The 13,959-nt window shown below is 43.2% G+C and overlaps 1 protein-coding gene across 1 annotated transcript in view; it reads left to right on the forward strand.

The window, feature by feature from the left end:
* The first annotated feature begins 2,058 nt into the window (after positions 1-2,058).
* LOC125985499 (uncharacterized) overlaps positions 2,059-13,959 on the forward strand; it is a 46,743-nt gene continuing 34,842 nt past the window's right edge. The window contains exon 1 of the mRNA XM_068648672.1: positions 2,059-2,579. The gene's annotated coding sequence lies outside the window, so the exon portion shown is untranslated. The remainder of the gene's footprint in view (positions 2,580-13,959) is intronic.

Genomic DNA, 13,959 nt, shown 5'->3' on the forward strand with positions numbered 1-13,959 from the left:
TCAATAACCACAGCAGTTAGGGTCGAGGGTCATGTGTCAATTATCGATGTCAGGCCTCCCCCTACTGAGCTCTTTGGAATGCTAATCACTTCAATGAATGCAACTGATAGGAACCATTAGCATGGAATTGGGTGGAGGAAGCGGACCTTCCCCTCTTGATAACGTTCTCCAACCGTTTTCACAGTCCCATGAAGCGTGGGCACCCCAAAAGATACCAACCTGCTTCGTAGTAACCAAGATGGGGTTATTGGACCATTGTGTAGCAATGGAAATTTTGATTGCACTAATCTCTGGATTGGAGGGAGATTGACCACCATGTGGGGGTGATGACTTTCCTCGGTTTTATTTATTTTTTTGTTTCTGGGGATCTGCTCGCTGTATCTTATCGCTCTGCCTGTTTTTTTCAAGGCAGCTCGCAGCCATGATCAGTATCAGCATTAACTACACGCAAATCAAAGCCTTTGCAGAAGGAGAATATGATTGGTGGGGGGGGGCAACTCGCCCTTCCTAATTCACGCTAATATTCCACTGTTGTAATCAGTGGACGCAGAAAAGTGGATACACACCAAGGTGCCACAATTGTCATGGGTCTCTTTTCAACATTTCATCTGCAAGGCTTCCTTTTATCTCTGGGCCTTGAAAATGAGGATTAGCTCTCGCCTCATAAGACCCAGCTGCCTGATTCCTCTACTGACACTGACCTCCTTTGTTTTATTTTTTGAGTTGATGCCTGCATTTACTTGTAGGTGTGTTTGTGTGGCCGCAGGGGTGGCCGCTAAAGGCTTATGGGGGGGATTAGAACCCACACGGCAGCCCCCACTCGAGTGCCAGTAAACAAAAGTAAAATGTAGTGTACTGTACGTGTGTGTAAATGCAAAACATGCTGGTGACATTACACAAAAGAGGGAAGAGGGAAGACTGAGTCCATCTGTGAGCGCAGTGGGATTAAAGCTTTGCTCGAGCCAAGAGCTGCATGTCAATCATCAACTAAGTGTTGGCGCATGTACTTTACTGTGTGTGTGTGTGTGTGTGTGTGTTTTACATCCATCTTTTGCTGTTCTGTGGGGGAAGGGAGGACCCCCAACAACGTTGTTTTCATTCGTAATCTGGTGAGATGGAGAAAAAACATCAATAAATCCATCGCACGCAGTGGATGGAACACATGAAAAACATAATATTTATTTATTGCTCTTTCTTTCACAAAAGTGATTGAGAACTGACTGGAATTTTCATCTTCTTCAGTGTCCTAGAGCTTCTTGTTTTTTTTCCCACAAATCTTCTTCACTTTACCAGAACAATATGAAGAAATCTCAGTCCATGATTTGGTCTTGTCCTGCAATGCCTGCAAAGGAACCAGCAGTCATTTTAAACATTAAGTTATGTGACACTAATTAATATATCATCCAAGTCTGGGGCCGAGCTCCATGAAGACAGATCAGTTTAGTGTGGAAGAACTTGACAGTCCTGACCTAAACCCCACCAATCGGAGATGCTTTGGGCTCTTTCATCCAACTTCAAATTTTCATACATTTCTGTACAAGAACTTTTACGTTGGTGGGCTTCAGCATGGTGGTTGAGGATGAAGATGAACGTGGTGTTGCTCACCAAGCCCTTGCGTGCTTTGTTTTAGCCTATGAAACTGCCTTGCTCCCCTACACCTTTCACCCCGGCGGCTAGCGGGGGGGAAATTGAAATCAATACTGCCTATGATGAGACGACTGGACTGCATTGGGGGGAGGGTGTCGCTGAGGGGGAGTGTGGTGTGGTAGCCTGGCTTGATGGATGGCTGGTTTAAAAGAAAAGTGGGGGGGTGATCAATTACCTTGATGGATTGCTTTTTGGAGATTTGAGAAATGAGATGTATGAACGTTAAAGACCGACCGAGGGAGAAATTGTGGCTCAGAGGAGCAGCCCGCAGTTTGCATAACATAGAATCTTGTGTCAAGTGGCAACTGGTCTACCCCTCCCTCCCTCCCTCCCTCCCTCCCTCCCTCCCTCCCTCCCTCCCTCCCTCCCCAGGCCTTTTATTTTTCCAAAATGTTTAATCCCCCTCTCCCCATCCCTAATGCAGACTCCTCTAGCGGTTCCCCTCTCTCTACATTATTCTCTATGCATTTAAAAAAAATGTTCTACTGTCACCCAGGGGCCCACATTCCCCGCCCACTCGCACTCATTTGAGCCTGAAACTAGAATAGTGAAGCCAAGAAATAGTTAATCTCTCCGGCTGCCGCTATGATTGGCCGCTGCACGCAGCGCCTCAGCCTCCTTGAATGAGAAACAGGGGTAACCAGGCAACTTCAGAGCTGCAAAGGGAGAGCGAGAGAGCGAGAGCGAGAGCGAGAGAGAGAGAGAAAAGAAGAAGATAGAGCTTTACGGAAATTTAGATTTGAACAGTAAATTAGTTGTAGAACAGCGCGGTAATGTGATTCCACCTTGTGTGCCCGGCAAATGGAATTAACAAATGGATTGTCATGCACACGCTCTCTGCACTGCATGCTCTTCTCTTGGCGCGCTCACATGAAGGGGACGCAGAAATGGATTAAAACGCATACATGGGACACTCCGCTGCATGGGAAAAGGTGAGCGACTTCCTACTTGCAAGTAATTGTTTTTTTAAGTTACTGTCATTGAGCTTGAGGATGCATGGCAGCTCCGCGCCGTGTCAAGATTTATGGACAGGACGTGCGTTGGTTTGCTGAATGAAAATGGGCTGCGGAGCGGTCCTCCGTATGCACCATTTAGAGTCAGGAATACTAATACAAATTAAACAGAAACATCAATATTTGATTGTTTCTGATGGCCAATATTTGTATGTTTTGCTTTCAAAGATAGCCTATGCAGTTGATCTGCGTTCATTACGTTACCCAGCTACTGTATGTCGTTCGATTTGGTCTGTAGCGTTATTAGGTCAAATAAATGCATCATGTTGATCAGATCAAAAGTTTCGATCATTTTTTAACCTCGCACTGTCCAAAAATGACAATGAATGGATGAGTCACAGTTAGTCGTGTGCATAATTTGCACCTTCTCCGGTTAGTGGTTCTGACTGAATGTTGAAAAGTGGCAACTTGATGCGTTTGGATGACTCGTGTGCGCAAACGCAACATACGCACGTACGCACACGGATGAGAAGAGCTGTGCGGATGACGATGACCTGCGGGTGCACGAATGTTTGGATGCGCGCAGCCCGTCGCCGTCGTGCTACGCTTTCTTTATTTCCAATATCTGCACGGAACCAACCGGGCAGCTGTCTGGCTCCTCTTCTTCTCTGCATAGCATTCAGGGTCATGGGTCGTGAGCGGGATAGACACCCTCGTGTTGCGGAAGCGCGGGGGCGTGTAAATCAGGTCAGCGTGTCAGCTGGCGCTCATATTTGGACACAGAACATTTGCTCGAGATTGATGTCCTGTTCGCTTCACCCGCTCCAGCTCATGCGGTTTTAAATTTGGCTATATATATATAAAATATAATACATAAATAAATAAATATAGTATATACGTAGTATATAAAACGTATATATAATATAAAATATAATATATACCTAAATAAATAATATACACATATATAAAATATAAAATATAAATAAATAAATATAGTATATATATATAAAACGTATATATAATATAAAATATAATATATAAATAAATTGTATATATATATATATATATATATATATATATACATACACACACACACACACACACACACACACACACACACACACACACATATATACATACATACACGTTTACACACACACGCGCACGCGCACGCACACACACACACACACACACACACACACACACACACACACACACACACACACACAGGGTCCGGCAAAATGACACATTTGTAGGTTTAATAAAATGCAAATAAAATAAAAAAGTTTTTTTTTATTTTCGAAAACTACAAATAATGCCGTTTTGTTCTCTATATTGTAGAATATTGTTGCTGTATGAAAGACAACAGATGAAAGAGAATAACACTGACCTGACTGATGTCATGGTTGTTAGTCTATCATGCTCTTTAATTAACTTTGCTCCTAGGCTAAAATGCAACGAGTGACAGAATGACCAGTTGAAATGCACAATTCAGTACCGGACCATGTGTCTATCAGAGAACTGTTTGTGCTTGAGAGCTCAGGGAAAGAGGAACATGGCCTTGGCATTTACTGTCGACATACAGGAAGAAAATAGATAGCAGGCTATAAAACAGACAACTGGAAATTTGTGGTCCACCATAGTATTGTTGCAGCTCGGTGAGATATAAAAGTAAGACAAGGTCGTCACCATTGAGGATTTGGTGCCAGAGTTCATTGGTGACCTCTGACAAACTACCCCAAGTAATCTCCTTACAGAGGACTCCCCGACTCGATTGTAAGACAATCGGGCGATTGTACAACACCCCCCCTCCCCCCGTCGGCACACAAACAACACTCACATATTTTTCTGTTGTTGTCCAACCTTGGTCTTTGCTGCATCGTGTGATTTGTGAAGCTTAAGACAGGTCCAAACAAAGCACCAGAGAACATCACTTTTCCAGTAAGAAGGTCTTTGTCGGCTCTCCCAGTGGATGCACGACTCTTAATTTAGCTGCTGACAGCAAAAGCTGTGAGTGGTTTGGGGAGCTACGTATATCTCAACCCATTAAGACCATAATGCTTTTCCCGCTTCGACGCAAGAATTAGAAAAAGACTAGGCAAAGAGGTTTTGACATTTTCTTTTCATCGCACACTTTTGGGACACTTGGCCATTACGCAGAAGGTGAACATGCAGGGAATGTAAAATACTGTTGCACTTTTTCATGGAATATGTCAGAGCTTATCTGTCCATTAATTCTGAAGAACAGTTGGCAGGTCGAATGTTGCTGACAATTTGTAACTTTAGCATTGACAGATGAAGTTGATGCACAATTTGTCTTCGGGGCCACATAAAATGATGTGGTGGGGCGGGCGTACCTGGCCCCCGGCCCTTGACTTTAACACCTATGGTCTAAATCAATAGTCCAGCATCTCGTTGATGAATTAATTGATGAAGAGGAGGCGCAATCTGCCATTATGTTAGGCCATGTTGTGCTGCTGCTGCTGCTGCTGCTGCTGCTGCTGCTGCTGCTGCTGCTGCTGCTGCTGCTGCTGCTTTGTTGTTTTCCCTTTGATCACAATTTTTGCATTAGCTCCACTTGAAGTGAGGTCCTCAAAGATGCGTCTGACTAATAAGGTTACACCGACGCGAGTGTTCGTGTCGGACACAGAGTTTCCTGAATCTTTTATAAAAGGAGCTTGAAGAACCTTGCGATATTGTGTCCGAGTTCTCATTCATTTATTTCTATTGATTGAATTAATGAATGAAGATATGGCCCCTGGCAGTGGCGGGGTCAGAGGTTATTGGGCTTTCCCTAGTTGAACAAAAAGGGGAGATTGCTCAGATAGGCGCCGCGCATTGTGCAGCGTTGAATGCTGCGCACGCTGTAATCCACAGGACAGGTGCTTTGTCAGTTGTCAGGGTAGCAAAAGGCTCGTTGCGAACCATCGAGCACATTCTCAAGAAAACGAGCTACTTAACATGCAAGGTAAGGTCGTATGTCGTGATGGAAATGACATTTTAATCGCATTCAGGAGTAGCCTTGTAAAAAAAATGTCAAAAACATTCAAATGAATTTTTCCCGTCTACGGTCGTTCAGCCTGACCTGACCCACTGACGAGTACGGCCATGAGCTATGAAAATCGGAAAAAAATGGATATAAGCTGCCTTGCCTATTGTGCTAGTACGAAGCATACAGATGCAATTCTGGATGCAGCATTACATAAGCACGTGTGCCTCCGTTTGCTTCTTGCAACATTTGAATAACATGCATGCTCAGTAAACAAAGGAACAACAAACTGGCCAAGGGTGTGAATGGTTGTTTGTCTATATGACCCCTCTGATTGGCTGGCAAGGGATTAGCCCGCCTATTGTATAAAGCTGCAGCTAACCTGTGAGCAGCATTCAAACGTTTTTTTCACTGGTGACTTTGTGGCCACCTCAAATTGAGTTGTCAGCGTCTTGGCAATCCACGGCGTTCAATCATCAATCGTACAGGAGCCAAGTAGCACTTACTTCCATTGTGTCGCCTTAGTGTCGCTAATGGTCCTTGTCCCCTTTCCTGCAACATCTGGTCGCTGAGTGAAGTCTTCAGTTGGGAGGCCAACGGTGTCCGAATGTCGGGCATGTCCGGAGTCTCAGCCCGATGCATCGATGACACCAGTCATCAACAGGGACATATAACATGCCAAACCAATGATTCATTAGGACTCAATTAGCTGGGAGGCACGAGTCGCCTCGCCATATGCCTCGAGGTGCCGCCACAATCTCTCGCCGCACGTTTGGACTCGATTCCGCTTGGCCCTGTGCAGTGTTGCATCAATGGCCCCCGTCGCCTTCTTCGTGCTGGCCTTGTTGTCTTTGTTCTATGAACACAAATCACTTATGGACATTAAACCGTCCGTCTCCAGCCGCCTGGTCTCTGAGCCGGAAATGAGTCAAGATGACCTTCAGCTCAACTCACGTCGTGCCAGTTGGCACAACATACGAAGTAATCATCCATCGCTTGAAATATTAGGCTGGAGAGCTACAGATATTAGCTGGGTAAGAAAGACCCCGCTCGATATCGACTAAGCACAGCATGTGCTGTCAACAAAATCTATCTGCCTTCAAATCTTCTTTGTCTTCTTATCTGTGCCAAGGTAAAAGGATCCTCTCACAGCATTCTCCTACCCACCTTCAAGTCAGTCTTCCACAAACGGTAATGATTTCCAATTAGATCAGTGCTGAGGATAGATCAAGGAAAGATAGCGTTTGCTTTCTTTGTTCTATCCTTTCCTTCTATCATTCCTTGATCTCAGCTGACATCGAGGCATGTTGTACATGTTTTGGTTTTCTTTCTTAACGTGTATACGTATAGGTCAGCACCTCGACTACTTCTATTCAAACTGCTAACGACTAGTTGTCAATCACTGCTGACCCTACTAGTAGAGATGCTAACCTTACACATTCAGTTGTGTACATTTTACTCAGAAATGGGTCCCACTTTTGAACACAGTTCAAAATTCACACTTGGAAGAGAGTAAAATATTGATGTTAGGCCATGCATGTTTGATTCATTAATGAAACAAAGAGAGTCAATATAACATAACATGCATAACACAGGACTGTGCTGTGCGCTCACACTACCCATTAACAAATGACCTAAATTCCGCTCTTTGTCATAATCCGTGGTATTATCCCTTCTCATTACATTCTTAGGGTTAATATGAATAGTGGCAGTTTACCTCCCAAAATGGGTGTCTTGATTGAATGTTTTGTGACTGACTATATAATCGAAGAACTGAAAAATAATATACAGTCAAACCTGGGTTTTCGCCCACAATCCGTTCCGGAAGGCGGTGCGAGAAGCAAATCGGTCGAATTCCCAATCTATTTTTCCCATTACAAATAATGGAAACAATTTTAATCCGTTCCAAGACTAAAAAAGAAAAAACAAACCAGAAAAAAAAAAATGCCTTTTTAAAGAATTTTTAATTTGCGCATTTTTGTCCGATCGCGCAACTGCACCGCGCTGGTCGCATTATTGTGACTGAGCCGTCGCTGAAATTTAGAAAATATTTTTAAAGTCCTGATGTACTCTCCAGAATTGAAGTGGACCTCATTTGGTCCGATTGCGCAAGCGCCTGCGCGCAGCGCAGCGCGCCGGGCGCTGACTGTCTGTCTGTGGCATTGCTTTAAGAGCGTCTTTGTGTTTTCGGATGGATGGCTTTACTGCTCCCACTTGCTTTCTTTGGAGGCATGATTAGAGGTTAACACTGTAGGGGATAGATTGGAAGTAGACACAGGAAGGGAGGCGCGATCACACAGACACTGACAATATGTAGATGTGACGTTCTCTTGTTAACCTTGGTTAAACAGGGATGTCTAGTGCTCACAAGTTACCATAGCAGCAATATGCGCATTTTGTAAATGTATAGTTGTAGCTAAAGTATACACACTGTAAATATGATTGTAGGACTCTTTTATTATCATAACTTTTTATAACAAGGTACAATACTGTCAATATGTTTTCAGAAGTCTTTTATTATATAACAACTTCTTTTATAACAAAGTACAACACAGCGAATATGTTTTTAGAACTCTTGTTATAAAATCTGCAATGCAGTGAAGCTGCGATAAACGAACCGCAAAGTAGCAAGGGATCACTGTAATAACAATAATAGTAATAATAATAATAATGATCTACAGACAGAACCACTGGAATATGTTGGGAAAATTAGGGTGATTGTTTTTCTTTTTATCCCAACTGAAGCAGCTAGTCTGACCAAGAGCCTCTTGCTTGCATGAACTGAAAAAGCACAGCCTTCCAAATCAAGTCGCGTTAGCTATGCACTGGCCCAGTTGTCGACACGAGCAAGCAACCACCCAACTGCACTCCTTACCCCGAAACGTGTGACCCAATTAATCGGGCTCTCCTCCCCATTCATCTGCTCTCACAGATGCACGACACGAGCAGCGCGGCATCCATCACCTTTGAGTGGTGAGGCCGTTGGCTTGCATCTGCTTGGCCCATGCTCCAGTCCCATTCCCCGCAGACGGGACCGCAGCGCCATATGCGGTTGATGATTGTCGTGTAGCGGCGGCGTAAGCAGGCGCTCAGGCGGATGACACGCATTTGGGTTTTTTTTGTTTTATGAAATATGTCATCAACAGGAGTTTGTCTTCCGCTGGCAGCCAATTTAAATATTGCTATATTACTGCATTATTATTATTATATTATATTAGCTCTGTAGAGTCTTTTTCCTGCTATATTTTTCATCTTCAGCCAGGAGGTAAATATACTAAGACGATGGTTTTTGCATTGAAATAAGGCTGGAAAAGTGGGGGTCGTCTTATATTCGAGGTCTAGACATTATACCGATTTTCACTTGTGCGCAGCAGTAAATTAAAGGTTGCTGGTATCGACTGAATATGTTGCTGTGATCGTGTGCGTCTTTGACACAAAGTGAGCATATGCTACATTTCATTGTTACTACTGTGCACTGTTGTGCCGTTTGTCCGATCGCGGTTAATCGGGGTCGTCTTATATTCGGGCCAATACAGTAATTCATTGAGATGTTTAGGCCTGGAGGAGTAATCCAACTCAATTTCTGTCATGTTTTCTTTTCCACTTTGGGCAAAGTATATCGCTTCTATTTTGACTGTTTAGACTTGATTCATTGGAAGTGAGGGAGATCATTTGCGTATGTGTTGAAGGGAAAGTCTATTTCACTTTCAATTTACACAAAAACATCATTATGAACATGATCAGTATTGCGGATGTATGCGGGTTTTTTTAATTCGACAGACATTTTTGAATTCAAGAGCCTTCCTGTGTGGAATTTGAATGTTCTCCCCGTGCCTGCGTGAGTTTCCGTCTCTGTGTGCCCTGCGATTGGCTGGCGACTATTTTGGGGTGTACCCGTGCCTACTTAGACAGCTGGAATTGGCTTCAGCACACTTGTGAGTAAAAGTGGTTCAGAGAATGGAGCTATCATTCCTTGGAGAAAGCCATCCTTTGCATCATGCTGCCTCATTCTTGAATGATAAATTCCCACAATTGGAAATGAACCCAGAGATAACATAAATGAGGCACAAGTAAAATGTTGATGCCTTTTGCACGCTTGATAGTGGATGACATTTGATTTAACTAAACATCTGTTCCGGCTGAATCATTTGAGCAGGTTTGATGTGCAACCTTAATTAAGTTGAGATGACTTTTGTAGCGGCGCCTGTGGGGAACACGCTCTGCGTTTCTCGCTGTGGCGTTGCAGCTAGCAGCCAGCAGCCAGCATCTGTCGCTGCTGCAGTGGCCAGCATGACGTCTACTCACAAGACCCTTTCGAGCATCGCAGTTGGGGGAACCTCACTGATGTTTAGCTCTAATCAGCCATCAAGTGTCCTGACTTGGAAGCTTCACTCCAGCTCGTATCTGCTCTCTGTGCCAAAATTGTATCTACGACGAAATTACTTCGATAACTACCCCGAGGGGAGGTGAAGGGCCAGACAAAGAATGGCTCAAAAAGCCCCTTATGAAGAAGAATATACTGGATGGATGGATGGATGGATGGATGGATGGATGGATGGATGGATGGATGGATGGATGGATGGATGGATGGATGGATGGATGGATGGATGGGTGGGTGGGTGGGTGGGTGGGTGGATGGATGGATGGACTACCCCAATACACTATACCTTGCCGTTCTTTTGTAATTGTGAAATATTTCATTTATCATTAGCTGCATGATTAACTGCAAATGGGCTATGCTGGGCATAATTGAATCCCCCCGGTATCGAGAGTGTGATAACATACGAGATGACAAGCGTTTCACAGCCAGTTTCACTTCTCCCATGGCTCCATACTTCGCCGCAGCCTGATTGCTCGAGTAAGATTCATGAGAGACGTTGAGGTGTGTTGGAAGACTCACAAATTATTTTTTTAAATATATTTTTTATTATATTAAATTATTATAAAGACACAACTTGAAATATCAACGTGATATCTTTATTATTATTATGAATTACATTATTAGTTATATTATTTTTTTATTATATTATTAAATTTAAAGACACAACTTGAAATATCGACGTGATATCTGCAAACGCATATCCCTTTTTATGTTCATTATATTATTAATTATATAATTTTTTAAATGATCTTATCTCTAATTTATTATAAAGACCCAAGTTCAAATATCGACGTGATATCTGCAAAAGCATATCCCGAGTTTGCTTTTTGCTGGACGAGGATTGTGTTCAAAAACTGTTCTGCACCTTGAATGACCCTAGTACATTTGGCTTTATATCGGAAATGTACTTTTTATGTAAGAACTTGTGAAAGGTCTTATTAGACATGTTAACTTTCCTTCTCGTATGGTGTCAGTCACTCTTATTTCTCTCGCAAGCTTTTTCTGCCAGAAGCCACAATCTGGAAGTGAACCAAACTGAATGTTGCTTTTTCATCGCTTATTAAATATGTTTCATAAAGGGAGGATTTGAAAGATGTGACTTCTGTAGACATTTGATAAATAAATGAGTCACAGTGAAGATAATCACTTTCACTTGCAGTCAAACATGTTTGGGACTTAAGGACTCTCAAATAATTGATGTCAGGGACTGAGCATGAACCCTTTTGATTCTTTTACAGTTCCATTAAAAATATCCAATGGGAAACAAAATACTGTTTTCTCCTGATGCTCCAAAAGTCTTCCAATATTCTGGAAATATGTACTTCAAAAGTCAAGCCAAATTCCGGAGTTCAAACTATGATCTTGTTTTATTTATTTATTTATTTATTTATTCATTCATTCATTCATTCATTCATTCATTCATTCACATTTCTTTCCCATCAACATGACTTTTTACATCACAAATGACCCAAAAGCAGCAAACAGCACAACACGTATAAACAATTGTGTTCTGAAATTTGACCCCATGCATGATTAAAGGGGGCGATTTTAGACTGCTAAGCTCTATAGAAACGCTGACAGAATGAGAGAAAGAGAGAACACTGAGGAGGGGGGGGGGGGGGGGGGGCGCGTGCATTTCCCTCATTAATTGCTTTTAGTAAGTGAAGTAACGACCCAGGTTATGTAGCCACCGCCTTTTGTAAGTCATCAAAGAAAGAAATAACGATGCTCCATTTTCTTTTTCCACGACCAGCCATTCTGTTGTTCTGTCTGCTGGAGAGCGAGAGAAAATGAGAGCAGAAGAGGACCGGATTGGGCAGGAGGCAAAAATATGAGGGGAGATAAAAATGAAAGCTGCTGAAGAGTAAAATAAAAAAAGATTCCAGTGATAATGAAACAAAGGGAAGCAAATGAGGGCTGGTGTGGTGTTTGTGGAGACCTTCTGGAGTCCATCCAGCTGTCCTCATCCCAGCATGATAAATACACAGCAACAAACCTAATCAACACTGTACTAAAGATGCCTCAGGGAAGACACATCACATGAGGTGTTTTGGACAATTGGATAAAACATTTCCTAGTTGTGACAAGAGTCCAGTTATTGTGCACTCATGGGTGCGTTTCCAAACCTGCTGGAATCAAATTAGAAGCGGAAATAAATTTGAATGTCGTTTCCTTTTGCCATCTGCTTGTGAAACTTGGTTAGCCTCAATTTGTATTACCGTATTTTTCGGACTAAAAGTTGCTCCGGAATATACGTCGCATTAGCCATAAAATGCACAATAAAGTGAAAAAAAACCCATATATAAGTCGCTCCGGAGTATAAGTCGCATTTTGGGGGGAAATGTATTTGACAAAATCCAACACCAAGAACAGACATGAACGAGCAACAACAGGCGAAACGATACGGTATGCTAACGTGACATAAACATAAACGAAGAGCTGAGAACGGGCCTGACATAACATTGACGGTTATCCAAATAACTATAACATACCGTAATTTTCGGACTATAAGTCGCGTTTTTTTTTTTTTTTTCATAGTTTGGGTGAGGGGGGGCGACTTCCAATGAGGAGCGACTTATATGTGAATTATTTCAAAAATCTTCCAAAAAAAAAAAAATGAAACCGCGATAAACGAACCGCGATGTAGCAAGGGATTACTATAATTTGAATTTCAAGTGACGTCAGCAGCGCGGCGCAGCGGTTGTTTACAAAAAGGACAAAGATTGATCACGGGATGACGAAGATGACGAAGGGCCCCACGTGCTACCGGCATCATTAGCGGCTTGGTTTCTAAGTGACAACGGAGGACGAAGAGTTTGAAGGATTTAAGGATTTGGAGTGACGCAGAAGGTTTGAAAAACTATTATGGCTTTTACGCACGCCCGGTCCTACTCTACGGAGCTCTCTTTCACCTCCGTGGATGGAAGTCGGGGGCCGGCGCTCGGCCGGGTGGCTGTCCGGGGACGGCGGATGGGGCTCGGACGTGGCTTTTACGCACGCCCGGTCCTATTCTATGGAGCTCTCTTCCACTTCCGTGGCTGGAAGTCTACGCCGCCACACGCCTGGAAGTTTGTTTTGTTAAATAAAGAGCCGTTTACCAAACCCACGTCTTTCCTTGTACTTTGTTAACGCTACAATATAGTTATATACTAGATCTGTGGAATAACGACGAGGCTGACGTCAGGGCGCACGCGCGGCGTTGTTGACAAAGGACAAGGAATTTGATCGATGGATTTAAGGATTTAGAGTGCACAGATGGTTTGAGAATATTATTGCTTATATAATAGTTATTTGATATATAATTTATATATCGTTATACGGGCCTGTGGAATATTTTGAAGTGCAAGCGCCGTCAGCGGCGCGCACCCATTGTTGACAAAGGACGAGAAGTACAAGCCCAATCTCTGTCACTCCAAGTCATTAAATCCCATGATCGAATCCTTTGTCCTTTATGTATGCGCCACGCCGCAGTTGCAGTTCAGATTACAGTAATCCCTTGCTACATCACGGTTCATTTATCGTGGTTTCACTACATCGTTGTCATGCGGTCGCGTTTATTTTTTCAGTTTTTTGTCTCGTCAATTGTCGTAACTTTACTTCCGGTTTTATTTTGTCGTTCCTTCCGTTTCAGTTCGTGTTTCCTTCCTCGGTGTTGGTTGTCTTGTCTTCCCTGATCCCGATTGTGTGCACCCGCGTAATCGATACTAATTGTCATCACCTGTGTCCCCGCCCGTTTGTGTGTATTTAGTCCGTGTCTTCCCCTTGTCTTGTGCCAGTGTGTCTAGCCTCGTCCCGACCACCAGCGATTCCTTGATGTCCGAACTCTCTGAAAGAACTCTCCTTTTTGTCTCGCCGCCGAGCGACGCTTTTGGTTGTGCCTGGGTCTCCAGCGCCTTTTTGTCTCGTTCCAGTGCGACTCCTTTTGTTGGTACTTTTTGCTACACGTTTTCCCTCGAAAGAGGCGTTTTGATTTGTACTTTTAGCCTTTT

The sequence above is a fragment of the Syngnathus scovelli genome, chromosome 17 (assembly GCF_024217435.2).
Source record: "Syngnathus scovelli strain Florida chromosome 17, RoL_Ssco_1.2, whole genome shotgun sequence".
In the NCBI taxonomy this organism is placed as follows: domain Eukaryota; kingdom Metazoa; phylum Chordata; class Actinopteri; order Syngnathiformes; family Syngnathidae; genus Syngnathus; species Syngnathus scovelli.